This window comes from Palaemon carinicauda, chromosome 8 (genome assembly GCF_036898095.1).
Source record: "Palaemon carinicauda isolate YSFRI2023 chromosome 8, ASM3689809v2, whole genome shotgun sequence".
NCBI classification, from domain to species: domain Eukaryota; kingdom Metazoa; phylum Arthropoda; class Malacostraca; order Decapoda; family Palaemonidae; genus Palaemon; species Palaemon carinicauda.
In genome coordinates, this window is record NC_090732.1 from 138304981 (window position 1) to 138319738 (window position 14758).

Genomic DNA, 14758 nt, shown 5'->3' on the forward strand with positions numbered 1-14758 from the left:
TGCTACTCGCCCTCCCAGTTTATTTTTTCTACCATCGTTGGTTATCACCTCATTTTACAGAATAGATTTTGTTAATTAGTTAGGAATTTGCAACCTTCAAAGATAATTTTAGTTTACCTAACCTAGGTAAAAATAATAAGAATGCATTTAATTTGTTAACTATTTGAATATTATGAATCGATTCTAGATATTCATAAAAATGATTAGCATGAATTTTGTAATGTTGCTAAACTGTAAATAAAGACAGTTTGTTTGTTTAATATCTTTCATGTCCTCACCAATTGAGTAGATACTTTATTTTCCCATACATTTCTAAACTTGAGAAATATATAATTGTGTATGACTCAGATGGGCCAGAAAATAAAAAGCTATGAATTGGAATACTAAATTCTGCTGTATGTCAGTTACTATGTTTTACTTTGGAAATCAACTACATCTTGTACCCCTTCTCTCCTCAAAGATTGGTGCTGTATTTATTCTTAATATTTTTAACATCATTTTAGATGTGAAAGCTTTGTTGGCTTCTTGAATTATGAAACACTCCATTTTACTCACTTATAAAGTTTCCATTTTAGCTACCATATATTTAGTTTCTTCTAATATTTTTTGTGCTCATAAAAATGCTGTACAATCAACATTATAAAATTTCATTTTTAGGCTATTCATACCAAGAATTGAATTCAGGTTACCTCCTGAAAACTGACTTACTATCAATGTAATTGAAACATACATGAGGATAGAAGCCACATACACTCAGTGAATTCTTCATAATTAAAAACTTATTTTTTATTTATGTAAATGTATTTAACACACAAAGATATATATATATATATATATATATATATATATATATATATATATATATATATATATAAATTTATATATATATATATTTGATTTTTTTTTTGTGTGTTGTGAGTCACATTTCACGTGCAAATTGCCTAATTTCTTCCAAACCCTACAAAACACCCCATAAAATCTCATTATAAAGCTACAGTATAACCACAATGAAATACTGTACAGCTAAATACGTTTGAATCATTCAATATACCTAAACTAAATGTTAATACCTGTAAATTAATTAGTTATTACAACAGAATTTAATAATAAATGGAAAGTAATACAATACATACAGTACAATACTGTACTATTATAGTTATCCCTATTATAGACTACTACTACATTTTCTGTCTGAACCCATTTTCTTCAACTCAGTGATGGGTGACCATTTTATTCTCCGCCTGGCTGGCAAATCTCTTTTCTTAAAGTGGAAAATTTTTCGTAAAGTGAGTCATAAAAATATTCGCATCTCGTTTTGTAGTTTTAAAATTTCGTTAGCAGACTTTCGTGAAGAGAGGTATGACTGTGTATATATATATATATATATATATATATATATATATATATATATATATATATATATATATGTATGGGGTCAGGCCTTGTTGTCCTGATGGAAGGGTTCCTATAGGTAGCCTTCTAAGGGTTATTTGCTACAGTGATACTCCCAGAGAATTAAACCGAAGGTCACCAGGATTCTAACTCCTGGCGCGAGTATCCAATAAAGGATATTGCATGATATCAGGGGACGTACTCTTGATACGACGCATGGCAATTTTCACCCCGAATACTGTACATTTAACGCTTCAATATAAGGAGGAAAAGTGGCAAAAGAAAGGGGTGCCGTTCCAGGTACCCGGTGGACCTCCTTCCCTACTACTACTGTGACGCCATTTCCTATTCCAGTAGCCTGCTAAGAGTGTTGTGCTCCCCTTAGCCCGGTGTTTTTTGCTAGTTTTCAGAATTTTCAGCATGCAATCCCCAGCGTCTTCGTCATTTGGAAAGTTGAGTATTAATTCTTTCCTGTTTATAATTTTAGTCCCCCTTTTCACTGTTAAATTTCAATAATTTAAGTGTGTTTGGGTGAGCGTTGCCGAGACCGGAGGCAGCCATTTTACGACTGCTGTCGCCCGTTACATTCTTGCATATTATTTAGATAGTAGGGCGACACCTCCCGGGTTTAAGCTATTATTTTAGCTAGTTAGGCAAGTTATACAAGATGTGATTTTGCATACATGAAAATTATTCCTTCTCTATTATGTGACTTTACTTTCTGTATGCGGGCGGGAACCCCGGTGGTACTGATTACCTTTGCCGGGGCTCCTACCAGAGCAAGGCTACTCTTGCTCATATATAAGCTAGTAAAGTAATTCCTCCTGTTCAGCCTCACCCTTATCGTTTCTTCTTGATTCAAATGAGATGTTACATTCTTTAGAATACATAGACCAGCTACGATAATTATTCTCTCTCTGAGAGAAGAGGCTAAACCCTTCCTCCCTCCCCGAGTGACGCCGCCGTCATAGGTGGCAGCCACTGTCTCTTCATCCCCATTGAATAGAACAATATTCTTTCTGCCTCCGGCTTTGATTCAGATAGTGACATACTTGGGGTGCCCTTGTCTTGCCGACGACAATGTAGTCAGCACAGGAAGCCATGCTTCCCCAGCTCATTGTTTGAGGAAGGCGGCATACCAGCCGCCACCTCTGATATCATTGAACTGTAAGACCCTCACCCCTTCCCCCTCTGTTCTTTAGTGATGACATGTCGTCACAAAATTCTTTCACCGGTATTCTGACAGTCATCCCGACTTGCTAGGATGACTGCGTTACCAGCTGGTATCCTGCAGGCGGCAGTTAGTTCCGTGGTCTCTGCCACCTTCCCCCTATTGGGGGAGGATTGAGATGGCTTCTGACGGCTTCCGGTGGAAAACCTGACATATTTTGGAAAGTCCTCAGCCCTCTCTTGAGCTGCCATCCACATTCCTTGCCGGCGACCTCAGATGTCAGGATGCCTGAAAACTTTAAATCAATCAATCAATCCTTGCCGGCGACAGGTCTTTTGTGGATGGGTGGGAGCCAGAATCTGATAGATTCTTCCCCTTCCATTGGAACTTTCATTCTGGTAAGGAGACAGTAGATGGACTTATAGTCCCCCCACACTTTCAGCTGTTATGTTCATTCATAATAGTAGGAAGTTCTCCTTCCTTAATCTTTCTCTCTCTCTTTCGGTTAGCACCGTCAGGCACTAACCCAATAACGGCAGTGACTGCCAGCAAACTACTGTATACAACTATACAGTAGTACATATGTTTTCTAACATACTCTCTGTTTCCTATCGCGGACGATTGTTAAGACCATGATATTCTGTTGAGGCTGAGTATTCCCTCAACACAGATGGTTTTCCTTGATCATCAGGGACTTACAATACCCAAAGGTATTAATACAATACTACAGGTGGAGATTGTTAGCATAAGCTATTTACTAACTCTAACTCTAGTTCCTTGAGTTTCTCTACCTTGTATCCTCCCCATCAGGGAAACTGAATATTAATACTGACGGAGGTCTCAGCAATGGCCTGGGAGAGGAAATAGATATATCTTTTTTATTTCCTTTCAAGCTTACTATCCTAAGGTACCATAAACAATTGTGATTACTATTGTTATCATAAACTTTATGCTTTTATATCACTGATATAAAAAACAAAAATACAGGATGACCTTATGGAGAAGTGCAGATCAATGTTCTGCAACCACAAGGGGAAAGACTTCTGTGGCCACACAATGTGCAGGACTCATGCCCCCTGTGGCGTCGTCATAGGAGTCCTAAAGTATTGGGACCCGAAGGGTTGCCCCACTTGCTCTACCCTACTGGCCAACAGCTTCGGCGAAGCCCCTCTAGTTACCCTAGAGACTAGGGATACAGCGAGGGACACCCTTCGCAAATGGGTAAGAGGGTTCCAAAAGAACTCTCCAGGATCATATCTGCCCAATGACTCCCTGAGGTGCCTACCGTTCCCCAAGGCTCTGCCGAGTGTGGTGGTGTCCCAGGAACAGCTCAGGTCCCCCTTCGTTCAACTCAAGATTGACTCTTAACATCAACAAGGCCCTAGAAAACATGGACATCCACCAAGAGAAGATGTCAGAAGTGTCCACCGACACCGAACAGGACCCACTACAAGGAGGCCCTGAAGAGAACGTGGACCCTCCCCGAGTGGAGGAAGAAGGATCGTTGTCAACGACAACAGAAGACCTTCAGTTTGCCGTGACGGCATACCAACCTCTGCAGTCAACGTTCTCGGCCCCAACTCTACAACCTGTTAACCAGGTTAACGCAAGCGAAGAGAGTCTGACATCTCTTCAACGAATGATGGAGTCGTTCCAACGGGAACAGGAGACGATGCGGGAATTGATTAACCCTTTTACCCCCAAGCTATTTGGAACTTTCCATCCCTTAACCCCCAGGCGTTTTTCTTTTTCAAGCACGTTTTGCAATATTTATTTTTTAGATTGCACTGACAGCCTTAATTTTCATCAGAGAGAGGTCAGGTTGGTCTCATTATTTTGGAAAATGCCTGAAGTTTCTCATAAAGTTATCAAAAATATGCAAAAAAATGCAAATAGCACTTTTTTACTCGGACGTACTGGTACGACCTAGCATTCCTATACAATTTTTTCTCTGGTAAATTCATAGCAGTTTTTACCTTAGAAATGATGTAAAAGGAGCATTTCACTGGGCGGCACAGGTCTCTCGGCCAGAAATAGATTTTTCCTACGTCAAAATCCCTTTTTTACTCGGACGTACCGGTACGTCCATGGGGCTTAAGGGATGAGTTTTGTGAAACGTACCAGTACGTCCATTGGGGTTAGAAGGGTTAAGCAGCAGCAAAGGTTGTTGCAGGAGAAGATGGACCACTTTAGAACCACCAAGGGCACCTCTAAGAATCCTCTTAGAGTGTCTGATCTCCCTCATTGCTCCGAAACCAATCCCTGGAAGTGTGAGGAGCATATGCCAATGATGAATGGGAAACTGTTTATTTCTGAGAGGTTGGGAGCCAGGCAAATTGAAGACCTTGAGTTCTGGCCTAACTTTTCGGCCTATCCAGATTGCTATGTGAGACTGATGGACGAGAATGGGACCCGAGAAGAAACGATCTCCAAAGAGGTCATCGTGTTTGAACACGAGAAGGCGCAAGCCATCCTCCTGAAGGCCTTGAAAGGAGCCGGATATACCAACTCCAAAGTCTCAGCACTGAGCAAGAAGCACCCTACCTTTCTTTCTCCTTCCTCCATCTCTTTCCCCTTTATGGAGAAAGCACTAGACTTTGCCGTCAAGGCAGTCGATGAGGGAAAACTATGTCCAACCCTAGAGGAATGCAAGCCATTCTCTCTAGCACTGCCTACCTGCGAGGAGAAGTGGAAGGGTGTCCACCTAACCTTCTCCGTCTCTAAGTTAGACCCAGAGATCGCAGGACAACAGTTCAAGGAGAACCTTCCGAAGTTGCCAGACCATCTTCTGAGGAAGGAACAGGAGTCGAAGGAGAGACTTGCGGCTCCCTCTCTCATCTGAATTGTCTGGAAATGAGTGCAGGTCAACATAATGCCCCAGAAATGTTCCTCTTCCTGGCTAAATCTCACATGGGTACCCTTGTGAAAGACCTATACACTTTCCTCAGAGCGAGGAGAGCTTGTAGAGAGTTTGTCTTGGCTTCAGCAACCATCAGACACAAACCAAGGAAGCTGATTACCTCAAGTATCTGGGGTAAAGACCTTTTCCCACAGGAACTAGTCCAAGAGGTCATTGCGAGAGCAACTTCGGAGAACAGGAACCTTCTCCAAATGTGGGGCATGTCCTCAAAAAGGAAATCTTCCTCGGAAGGAGGTCCCCAGCCCAAGAACAAAGGGGCGAAGAGACCACGAAGACTTGCACAACTCCCCCCATGACTATGACTATGATGCCTCAGACCACCTTCCAGATGGTCCCTCAACAACTGGTAGCCCAGTCACCAGTATTTAACCCTATCTTTGAGAGGCAGTCGACTTCCTTTCGCCTCAGTCAGAAAGGAAAGGATCCTAAGAGAAGGTCTCAAGGTAATTTCTCTCGGGGCCGAGGAGGACGTGGTCGCGTAAATAAATCCGCAGGATCCCCCAAGCAATGAGGGGTTCCAGGTAGGGGCAGACTACATCCCTTCGATCCCTGGGCCCACAGCCTAATCACGAATAGACTTGGGTGGAATGGAGCAGAACTCCACCCCGCTTTCCAGAATTCTTCCAACACTCCACCCCCTTGTTGGAAGAATATACCTCAGAACTCTTGAACAAGAGGGTGATAAAGAAAGCAAAGTCCATCAAGTTCCAGGGAAGGCTGTTTTATGTTCCCAAGAAAGACTCAGACAAATTCAGAGTCATTCTAGACTTGTCTCCACTCAACAAGTTCATCGAGAACAAGAAGTTCCGGATGCTTACTTTGCAACACTTAAGGACCCTTTTGCCAAAAGGGGCTTACATAGTCTCAATAGACCTAGCAGATGCTTACTGGCATCTCCCGATGAGCCGCCTTTTCTCCTACCTAGGATTCAAACTATAGAAGAAGAAGTTTGTCTTCAGAGGAATGCCCTTCAGACTGAACACAGCCCCAAGGATATTCACGAAGCTAGCAGATACAATCGTCCAACAGCTACTCACCAAAGGAGTTCAAGTGGTAGCATATCTAGACGACTGGTTGGTATGGGCAGCATCCAAAACTACATGTCTGCAAGAAGCCAACAGAGTGATCCAGTTCCTGGAACACTTGGGCTTCAAGATCAACCACAAGAAGTCTCATCTCACTCCAGCTCAACAGTTCTAGTGGCTAGGAATTCAATGGAACTTAAAGTAACACCACCTCTCCATTCCATCCAAGAAGAGGAGAGAAATAGCGGGATCTGTCAAGAGACTAATCCGTCTCAAGAGGATTTCAAGAAGCCAACAGGAAAGAGTATTGGCTCTCTCCAGTTTGCAGCAGTGACAGACCCTGTGCTAAAGGCACGTTTGAAAGATGCGTCAGGAGTCTGGAGGAAATACGCATCAAGCGCTCAAAGAGATCAACTAAGGTTGACCCCGGCCTTGTTGCGCATGCAATTAACGCCGTGGTCAACAGCCAAGAGCCTAGCATGGACAATTCCCCTGCAACCACCGCAACTATTAGTGGTGATACACACGGATGCCTCCTTGGAAGGATGGGGAGGTCATTCTCACAACAAAAACGTGCAAGGGAATTGGTCGCACCAGTTCAAAACATTTCATATCAACGTTTTGGAAGCTATGGCAATATTCCTGACGTTGAAAAGACTATCCCCTCGCAGATCAATCTACATCAGATTGGTCCCGGACGACGAGGTAATAGTGAAATGTATAAATCGACAAGGCTCGAGATCACCACACATCAACCATGTGATGCCAGCCATCTTCTACCTGGCAAGGAGGAAGGGATGGCTCCTATCAGCAGATCACCTACAAGGGTTCCGCAATGTGATGGCGGACGATCTATCCAGGTGAAAGCCCATAGAGACAGAATGGTCCCTAGACGCAGACTCATTCTCTTTCATCTCGGAAAAAGTCCCAGAACTGCAGATCGATCTCTTCACAACGAGCGACAACAAGAAACTATCTCGTTACGTAGCCCTGTACATGGACCCTCAGGCAGAAGCGAGGGATGCCATGTCCCTCGACTGGAACAGGTGGAATCGCATTTACCTGGATCAAATCTATCTTTAAGACAACTGAGAGCGAAGCTCACCTACTTTATTCGCAGAGCGGATCCTGACAGTACACCCGCAGGTCACGATCCGAGGAAAGTTGCTTCTTCGTTGAACTACTTTCAACATATGGACTTTGAAAGACTCCGCTCATACACTGGGTGGAGATCATCCAGGGTCTTCTACAAACATTACGCGAAGCAAGTACATGAAATAAAACACTTTGTGGTATCGGCGGGTAGTGTCATTAAGCCCGCTGTCTAGTGCTGCGATGAACAGTGGACTGTTTTGGGACTTTACAGTGCATCGGGTGCATGGGTATACCTACCCACTAGTGCAGATCATAGCCATGATTGATATACTGTTCTATGTAGGTGCATATCTGATCAATACACCAGTGCCGAGTGAACGTTTGTGTCACAGTGTTTATGCATTTCCGAACGTTTGTCCATGTCAGATAGATTTGGTTTCACATCTCCATTGAGTGGCGTTATTCCGATAATGTATATATATTTTTTCTACACGAGAAAATGTGTGTTTTGATGTGTTGTAATGCTGGATCAGATTTATACTTTATTGTAACTACATTTGATAAACTAGTTGCATAATAAAATACTTAAACGTATTCGTGTCTTATTATTGCTTCCTCAGTTATAAGCTAATAAAGTACACTAGATTTTTACTAATCCCCTGTATGGGGCGTATATCCTTGAAATCAGAATAATGATTTCCAGAGGAATGAGACTTACTTTCTTAAGGTAAGTAAAAAAGGTAGGCTTCAATGTTTTCCCTTTTTGTTCCAACGGAAATATAAACCTTGAATCCTTATTGTTAATATCGATATTTTCCCTGCTTGGGGCAGGAGGCACTAAACCAGCTAGGTTTAATGGAAGTGACAGATCTCTGGAATTTCACATATAGGTCTAGTAGACCAGATAAGGAAATCTACTCAATCTGGAAGGCACATATACAAACCCACAGCTAATAGTAATTTCAATACAATTTTCTGGTATACTTCTATCAGGACGACATGGCCTGAGCCCAAAAAACGGATTTTGATCCAAGTGAAAAATCCATTTTTGGGTGAGAGGGCCATGTTGTCCTGATGGACCCACCCTCTTGCTGACCCCTCCTAAAATTACTTTATCTGTGGCCATTTCCGCTTAACGGCAAGAATAGGAATGGCTTCACAGTAGTCGTAGGGAAGGAGGTCCACCGGGTACCTTTTTTTTGCCACTCTTCCCCCTTACATCGAAGCGTTAAATCTATTCGGGGTGAGGATTGCCATGTGACGTATCTAGAATATGTCCCCTGATATTATGCGATATCCTTTATTGGGTACTCGTGCCAATATCCTTTATTGGATACTTGCACCAGGAGTTAGAATCCTGGAGACCTTTGGTTTAATTCTCTGGGAGTATCACTAGCAAATATCCCTTAGAAGGCTACCTATAGGAACCCTTCCATCAGGATGACATGGCCCTCTCACCTAAAAATAGATTTTTCACTTTGATCAAAATCCTGTATATATATACAGTATGAGTGGGATGAATTGACGCCTTAACCCAAGGGTCACATCTTTTTTCAAAAAGTCGTGGATCATCACAAGTCCCCCTCTAAAAAGTGCTAATGAGCCGACATTTTCTCTGAATGTAGTGTCAGCATTTGGGAGACTTTAGCCTATGCTTTGTTTACCTCGGTCGCACTTGGTTCTTTGTGGCGATCGGTATTGTGTTTTTTGTGTGCCGCATTTTGTCCCCTTTTGGGTTCGTGTTACCCTCCAATTATGCCTTATATATACCCCTTACCATGCCCAAACAGACCATGGATAAGAACAAACGCATTGAAATACTGTAGTCCCATTGTTCAAAGCAACCTTAGGTAACATTGGCTTTGCTATAAAGTTCCCGAGGACATTGTGAAAACACAATGTACATACGAACTGCAAGTAAACAAACACATGCATTATAACTTCTATACGTCTTTGGAAACTCTGGCTGCTGTTCTCGTAGTTTGTAGTTTTCGTTCACTTACCCTTTACCAATGCCTTCCATTTTTGCCAGACATACGAGATTTCGAAACATAAGTGAAAAAATTGCTATTTATATGTAAAAATAAACACACAAAGATGATTCTTTCAAACCCAGTCCTGCAGACGACGCAATAAGGATGACGTCATAATTTAAAGACCGCTATATCTTCATTATTTGTAAAGATAATTGGCTGAAACTTCTGGAGTGCTTACTTTTTGTTCTTTTTATGACCTTAGGTAACACTGGCCTTGCTATAAAGTTCCTGAGGACGTTGTGAAAACACAATATATATACAAACTGCAAGTAAACAAAAACATTCATTATAACTTCTATACATCTTTGGAATCTCTGGCTGCTGTTCTCCTAGTTTGTCATTTTTGTTTACCTACCCTCTACCAATGCCTTCCTTTCTGCCAGACGTACGAGATTTTGAAACATAAGTGAAAAAATTGCTATATATACTATATATATGCAAAAATAAACACACAAAGACGATTCTGTCAAACTCAGTCATGCAAACGACGTGGTAAGGATGACGTCATTATTTAAAGACCGCTCTATCTTCATTGTTTGTAAAAAAAATTTGGCTGAAACGTCTGGAGAGCATGTACAATATGTTTCTGCATACATTGAAGCAATAAAACGATTTTCGATTTCTGAAAGTTGGTATGTCAAAACACTATGGAGGACGGTCCCCTTAAGGAAACTGTGATTATTATTCACTTTCCTATATTTTATTGCTAGAATGCCAAATTTGAAACTAACTGTATTTTTCCTAACGATACAAACCTTGAGCTCTTTATTAGGGATTATACTTTCGGCAAAGCTGAAACTTGCCATAAGATTATTAGGGAGGTGTAACTACCCCACTGCTAGTTATCGGGTGGAAGTTGGGGTAGCCGGCTACCCCGCTCACACATTCTGTTCTATCCTTATTTTTGCTCTCAGGCAGCACTTATCGGGGGATAGGTGGTGGCGGACCAATTTGTATAAAGAGCTCAAGGTTTGCATCGTTAAGAAAGTACAAATTACTTTCAGATTTGTCATTTGTTCTGACACTACTGTAATTACAAACCCTTTCGCTCATTATTATGGTTGACTTGTGCTTCAGGAGGGTTAAGATTGAACCAACTGACTGGGTTTTGACCCAAGAATTTTCCCATACGTGTTCCTCACGTAACAGGGAAAGACCCTGACACCTCGCTAAATTCCTTGCAAAGCACGGTTAGCGGCCTGAGCACTCTTGTGTGATTGTGTAATACTAGCAGTGTCCCTAGTCTAGGTAAGAATTCTCAGAAACTTAGGAATCTTTGAATCAGTCATAGACTTTACCCAATCCCACCACGCTAGGGGATATGGGGACGTAAGAAATGTATATCTCTATACCAGATTACACAAGGGAAATGTTTTACTTGCACAAAGCAGAGGCCAACTTTGCAGAGTATTGTAGGTACTGTTCCCCAAAAGAGGGGAAGATGAAAGAAAGAGCCAGTCATGTTTTATCAGTCATCCCAGACTTAACCCCGGTTAAACTCTGTCTTCCACCATCTTCTACCTGTCCATTAACGAGCCTGAGGTGTTTGAACCATTTATTGTGTAGCCACCACAGGGCCAATGGAGAATGTCTGCATGTTCCTGTGGGTTAGGTCTTGCAGAAAGTGGGTAGTGAAGGTCGTTTGATGCTTCCACACGCCAACTTGTAGGACCTGCTTCATAGAGTAATCCCTAAACGATAGGGACGTAATCATGCCCATAACGTTAGGAGCTCTAGGTCTGCTGACACCAAGGGGCGAGCTCCTGTATTCTCTTGAGGTAGCACCTCAAGCTCCTCCTTGACAAAGTAGTTGTTGATTTGGATCGTTGGTCACGCTATGAAGACTCACAATCCGAAAGGGTCCGAATCTGGGATGTGATGCTGCCAGGAATGAAGTTGAGTATTATCTTCCCCATCACCCTGAATGAGAGATGTCATAGGAAGACCATGGAATTCGCTGACTCTCTTGGCCAAAGCCAACGCAAGTGGGAAACCTGTCCGCGAGGTCAACTGAAGATCTGATGCTTGGTGTCCTTGGTCATAGTAGGCACCCTTCAGGGACTGAAGGAAGCAAACCTCGCTCCATAGAGGAAGTCTTAACTTCTGACTGAGGGCAGGTGGGCTCAAAACTTCGTATGAGAAGAAACAATACGGACGCAGAAGAAAAGTTAATTCCTTTCAGCCTAAAGGCAAGGCTAAGACCAACGCTGAGACCAGTAGGAGTCCCCCCCAAATTATCCGGAACAAAACTCCGCAATTCCTGGAAGTGGCAGCGATGGGGGAGATACCCTATCCACAACAACAATCCTAGAAGGTAACCGACAGCTTGAGAATTCTGGAGGTATCCGGAACATCCTCTTCACAACTTGCTGTGATAAGTTTTTCCTTGTAAAGAGATGCTGAAAAGTCTCCAGGCGTGCAGACGTAGGGATCCTAGGGCTCCGTGAAAGATGTTCACATGTGGTTGTCTGAATTGATTATGTTGTGGAGGAATTTTTCTTGGGACTTCCGTTAGCAGCTAATGACAAGTAGAGGTAAGACGTTCATTGCTAGGTTGCGGATGATCTTGCCTGTTGTGTAATCTTTTTAACAGGCAGAAAGGGGGAAGAGGTGTACACATCGATGTTGTCCCACCGTTGTTGAAATGTATCCTGCCGTAGGGCCTAGGGGTCTAGGACTGGTGAACAGTAGAGCAGGGGCCCATAGTTCAGGGATGTCCTGAATAGGTCCAAAGTTGGGGAACCCCACAAAATCAGGACTTTTTTGGCTACTGGATGCTTCAAAGATCATTCGAAGACCACTACCTGAGTAGCTCTGCTCAGATGTCAGCAAGCACATACCTTCTGTCCGAAATGCAGCGAGCTGATAGGAACAACCAAGTTATCTTCTGCTCATCTTAGCATTCCCATGCAAGATGGCAAAGGTGCTACGAAAAAGGTACCACCGTGGTGTTGTCGTTCTACAATACTACCAAGTGACCTGTCAGGAACTGATGAAATTGCTGTAGGGCTAGGAAGACTGCCCTCATCTCTAGTAGATTTATCTGACAGTATCATTCGAACTCTGACCAGAGCCTGGAGACCGTGTGGTGCAGCCTTTGCCCCCCCCCACACCCCTTCTTTTGATGCATCTGAAAGGAGCATCAATTCCAGGGAAGGGACGAGAAGATAGACCCCTCTGGGAAGAATCTCGTCTGTCACCTACCATCTCGTGTCTGTCTTCTGCTCGGAACCCATAGGGACCAGAGTATCTGGAGATTCCTTGTGCTGAGTCACCTGGAATCCGGCTGCCACTGAAGAGATTGGGTTTGTAGGAATCCGATCTGGCCTAGACGAACCAGAGTCAAATTGTGACTTATGAGAAATAACCACTGCTGGCTGGGCACGTCTTGTTGAAGGAAGAGAATTTCCATCTTCTTACGTCTGGATCCTGTCATCTGAGGGAAGACTTTCTGTAGGCTGGCGACAAAGATCATGCCTAGGCGTACCCATCTCTAATAAGGAAGCAGGGATTACTTCTCGAGATTTCCTCAATACTCAGGAGGTGGCAAACTCAAGGAATTGTCTCAGTGATTAAGCAGGGAAGTCACCATGTCTGTTAGGATCAGCTAGTCTTCGGAGTCTAGGACAACGATGTTGATCCTGTAGGCACAGGTTGACACTTAAGGCAAAAAATCTTGAAAACCTAAGGTGCCATCAAAAAACTCGAAGCACTGCCCCGTGAACTGATATGCTGTATGATCCTTGGATACTTCTTTGATGATGGATGTACTGGTATCTGGGAGAATGCGTCCAAGGGGTGCAGCATACATCCGAAGACCTGTGGTCTTACTGCTTGTTTGACCGAATCTGGCGTTTCTTTGCCAAAAAGTTTTTTTGACCAAACTTGTTCCAGGAGGAGATGTAAAAAACTGGAGACTTCTACAGGAAGAAACTGACTGTAGAAGCTCTGAAATCCTTTAATGAAACACAAAGTCATGAAAAAATGATGTAACGTCTGAATCTGGATGTCCGTATGGACGTTCAGATTCACTTAGAGTATAGAGAGACCCTCCATCGCACCATAACCTATTCACTACTAGGCCACGGATCCACTACTCAAGCTATATACGAGATTTGTCACTATCGGATATACTTGCTCATTTGCTCTATAATATGCTAACTTTTCCTGTTCATTTGTTTTACTGCTAATTACAGAATAATTTTCTTCTTAAAGTTTGTTTTATTCTCCATTGTATTTCACTCTAAACAACATAATTTTTTTTCCATTCATTGTAAAGTGATCCGGACCACAATCACGAGGCAGGAGACCAAGGAAGTTTCAGTCCTTCCAAGGGCCAGAGGCTCAATATGTGCTACAGGCAATGCCAGTATCCAAGATAAGCCAGCCTTCCACCTCAAGAACCCAGCCACAAAATCAGTATGTGTGGGTAAGTCAACCACCTCAACAACCGATAGCCACTACTCCGTTTATTGCGTCTCTGGCATATCATCCTTCCTTCGAAACACAGGGAGTGTTTCACGGATATAATAGGCATGCGAGAGGTAGTAGAGCTAGGGGAGCCATCCTGCATAGAGGCGGCAGAAGAGCTTCCGGGAGAGGTAGAGGATTTCGAGGGAGCCGTGGAAGCAGACCTGCAAACCAGAGACACCTCCCAGGTAGGAGGAAGGCTGTACCTCTTTCGGAGCCGTTGGGCATTCAGCAATTGGCATACAGCATCATAACGAAAGGTCTGGGGTGGAGTTGGATGAAAAAGCCCCCTCCACCAACCAGTTTTTATCAGATTCCAACGGCAGATTTAACACTTTACACAGAAGATCTCCTTCTGAAGAAAGCAATAAAAGAGGTAAAACGCTTTAAATTTCAAGGATGTTTGTTCAGAGTGCCAAAGAAAGACTCGGACAAATGAAGAGTAACTTAGATCTGTCCCATTTGAATACATATATTCAATGCGACTAGTTCCATATGCTGACCGTCTCACAGGTGAGGACTTTATGTCCCCGTGAAGCCGTCACCACCTCTATAGATCTTATAGGCGTTTATTTTCATGTTCTGATAGCATGGCATTTTCGTCCTTTCCTAGGAGTCAAGCTAGGAAATGGACTTACACCTTCAAAGT

The 14758-nt window shown here is 43.0% G+C and overlaps 1 protein-coding gene across 14 annotated transcripts in view; it reads left to right on the forward strand.

Annotated features, from left to right (window-relative positions):
- LOC137645970 (protein bric-a-brac 2-like) overlaps positions 1–14758 on the forward strand; it is a 284612-nt gene that overhangs the window by 141643 nt on the left and 128211 nt on the right. The window contains exon 5 of one of the 14 annotated variants that reach the window (XM_068379055.1): positions 1–154. This exon is cut by the window's left edge and continues 263 nt beyond it. The exons of the other annotated variants lie outside the window; for them this stretch is intronic. The gene's annotated coding sequence lies outside the window, so the exon portion shown is untranslated. Of the gene's footprint in view, positions 155–14758 lie in introns of those variants that run through there. 14 annotated transcript variants of the gene reach the window in all.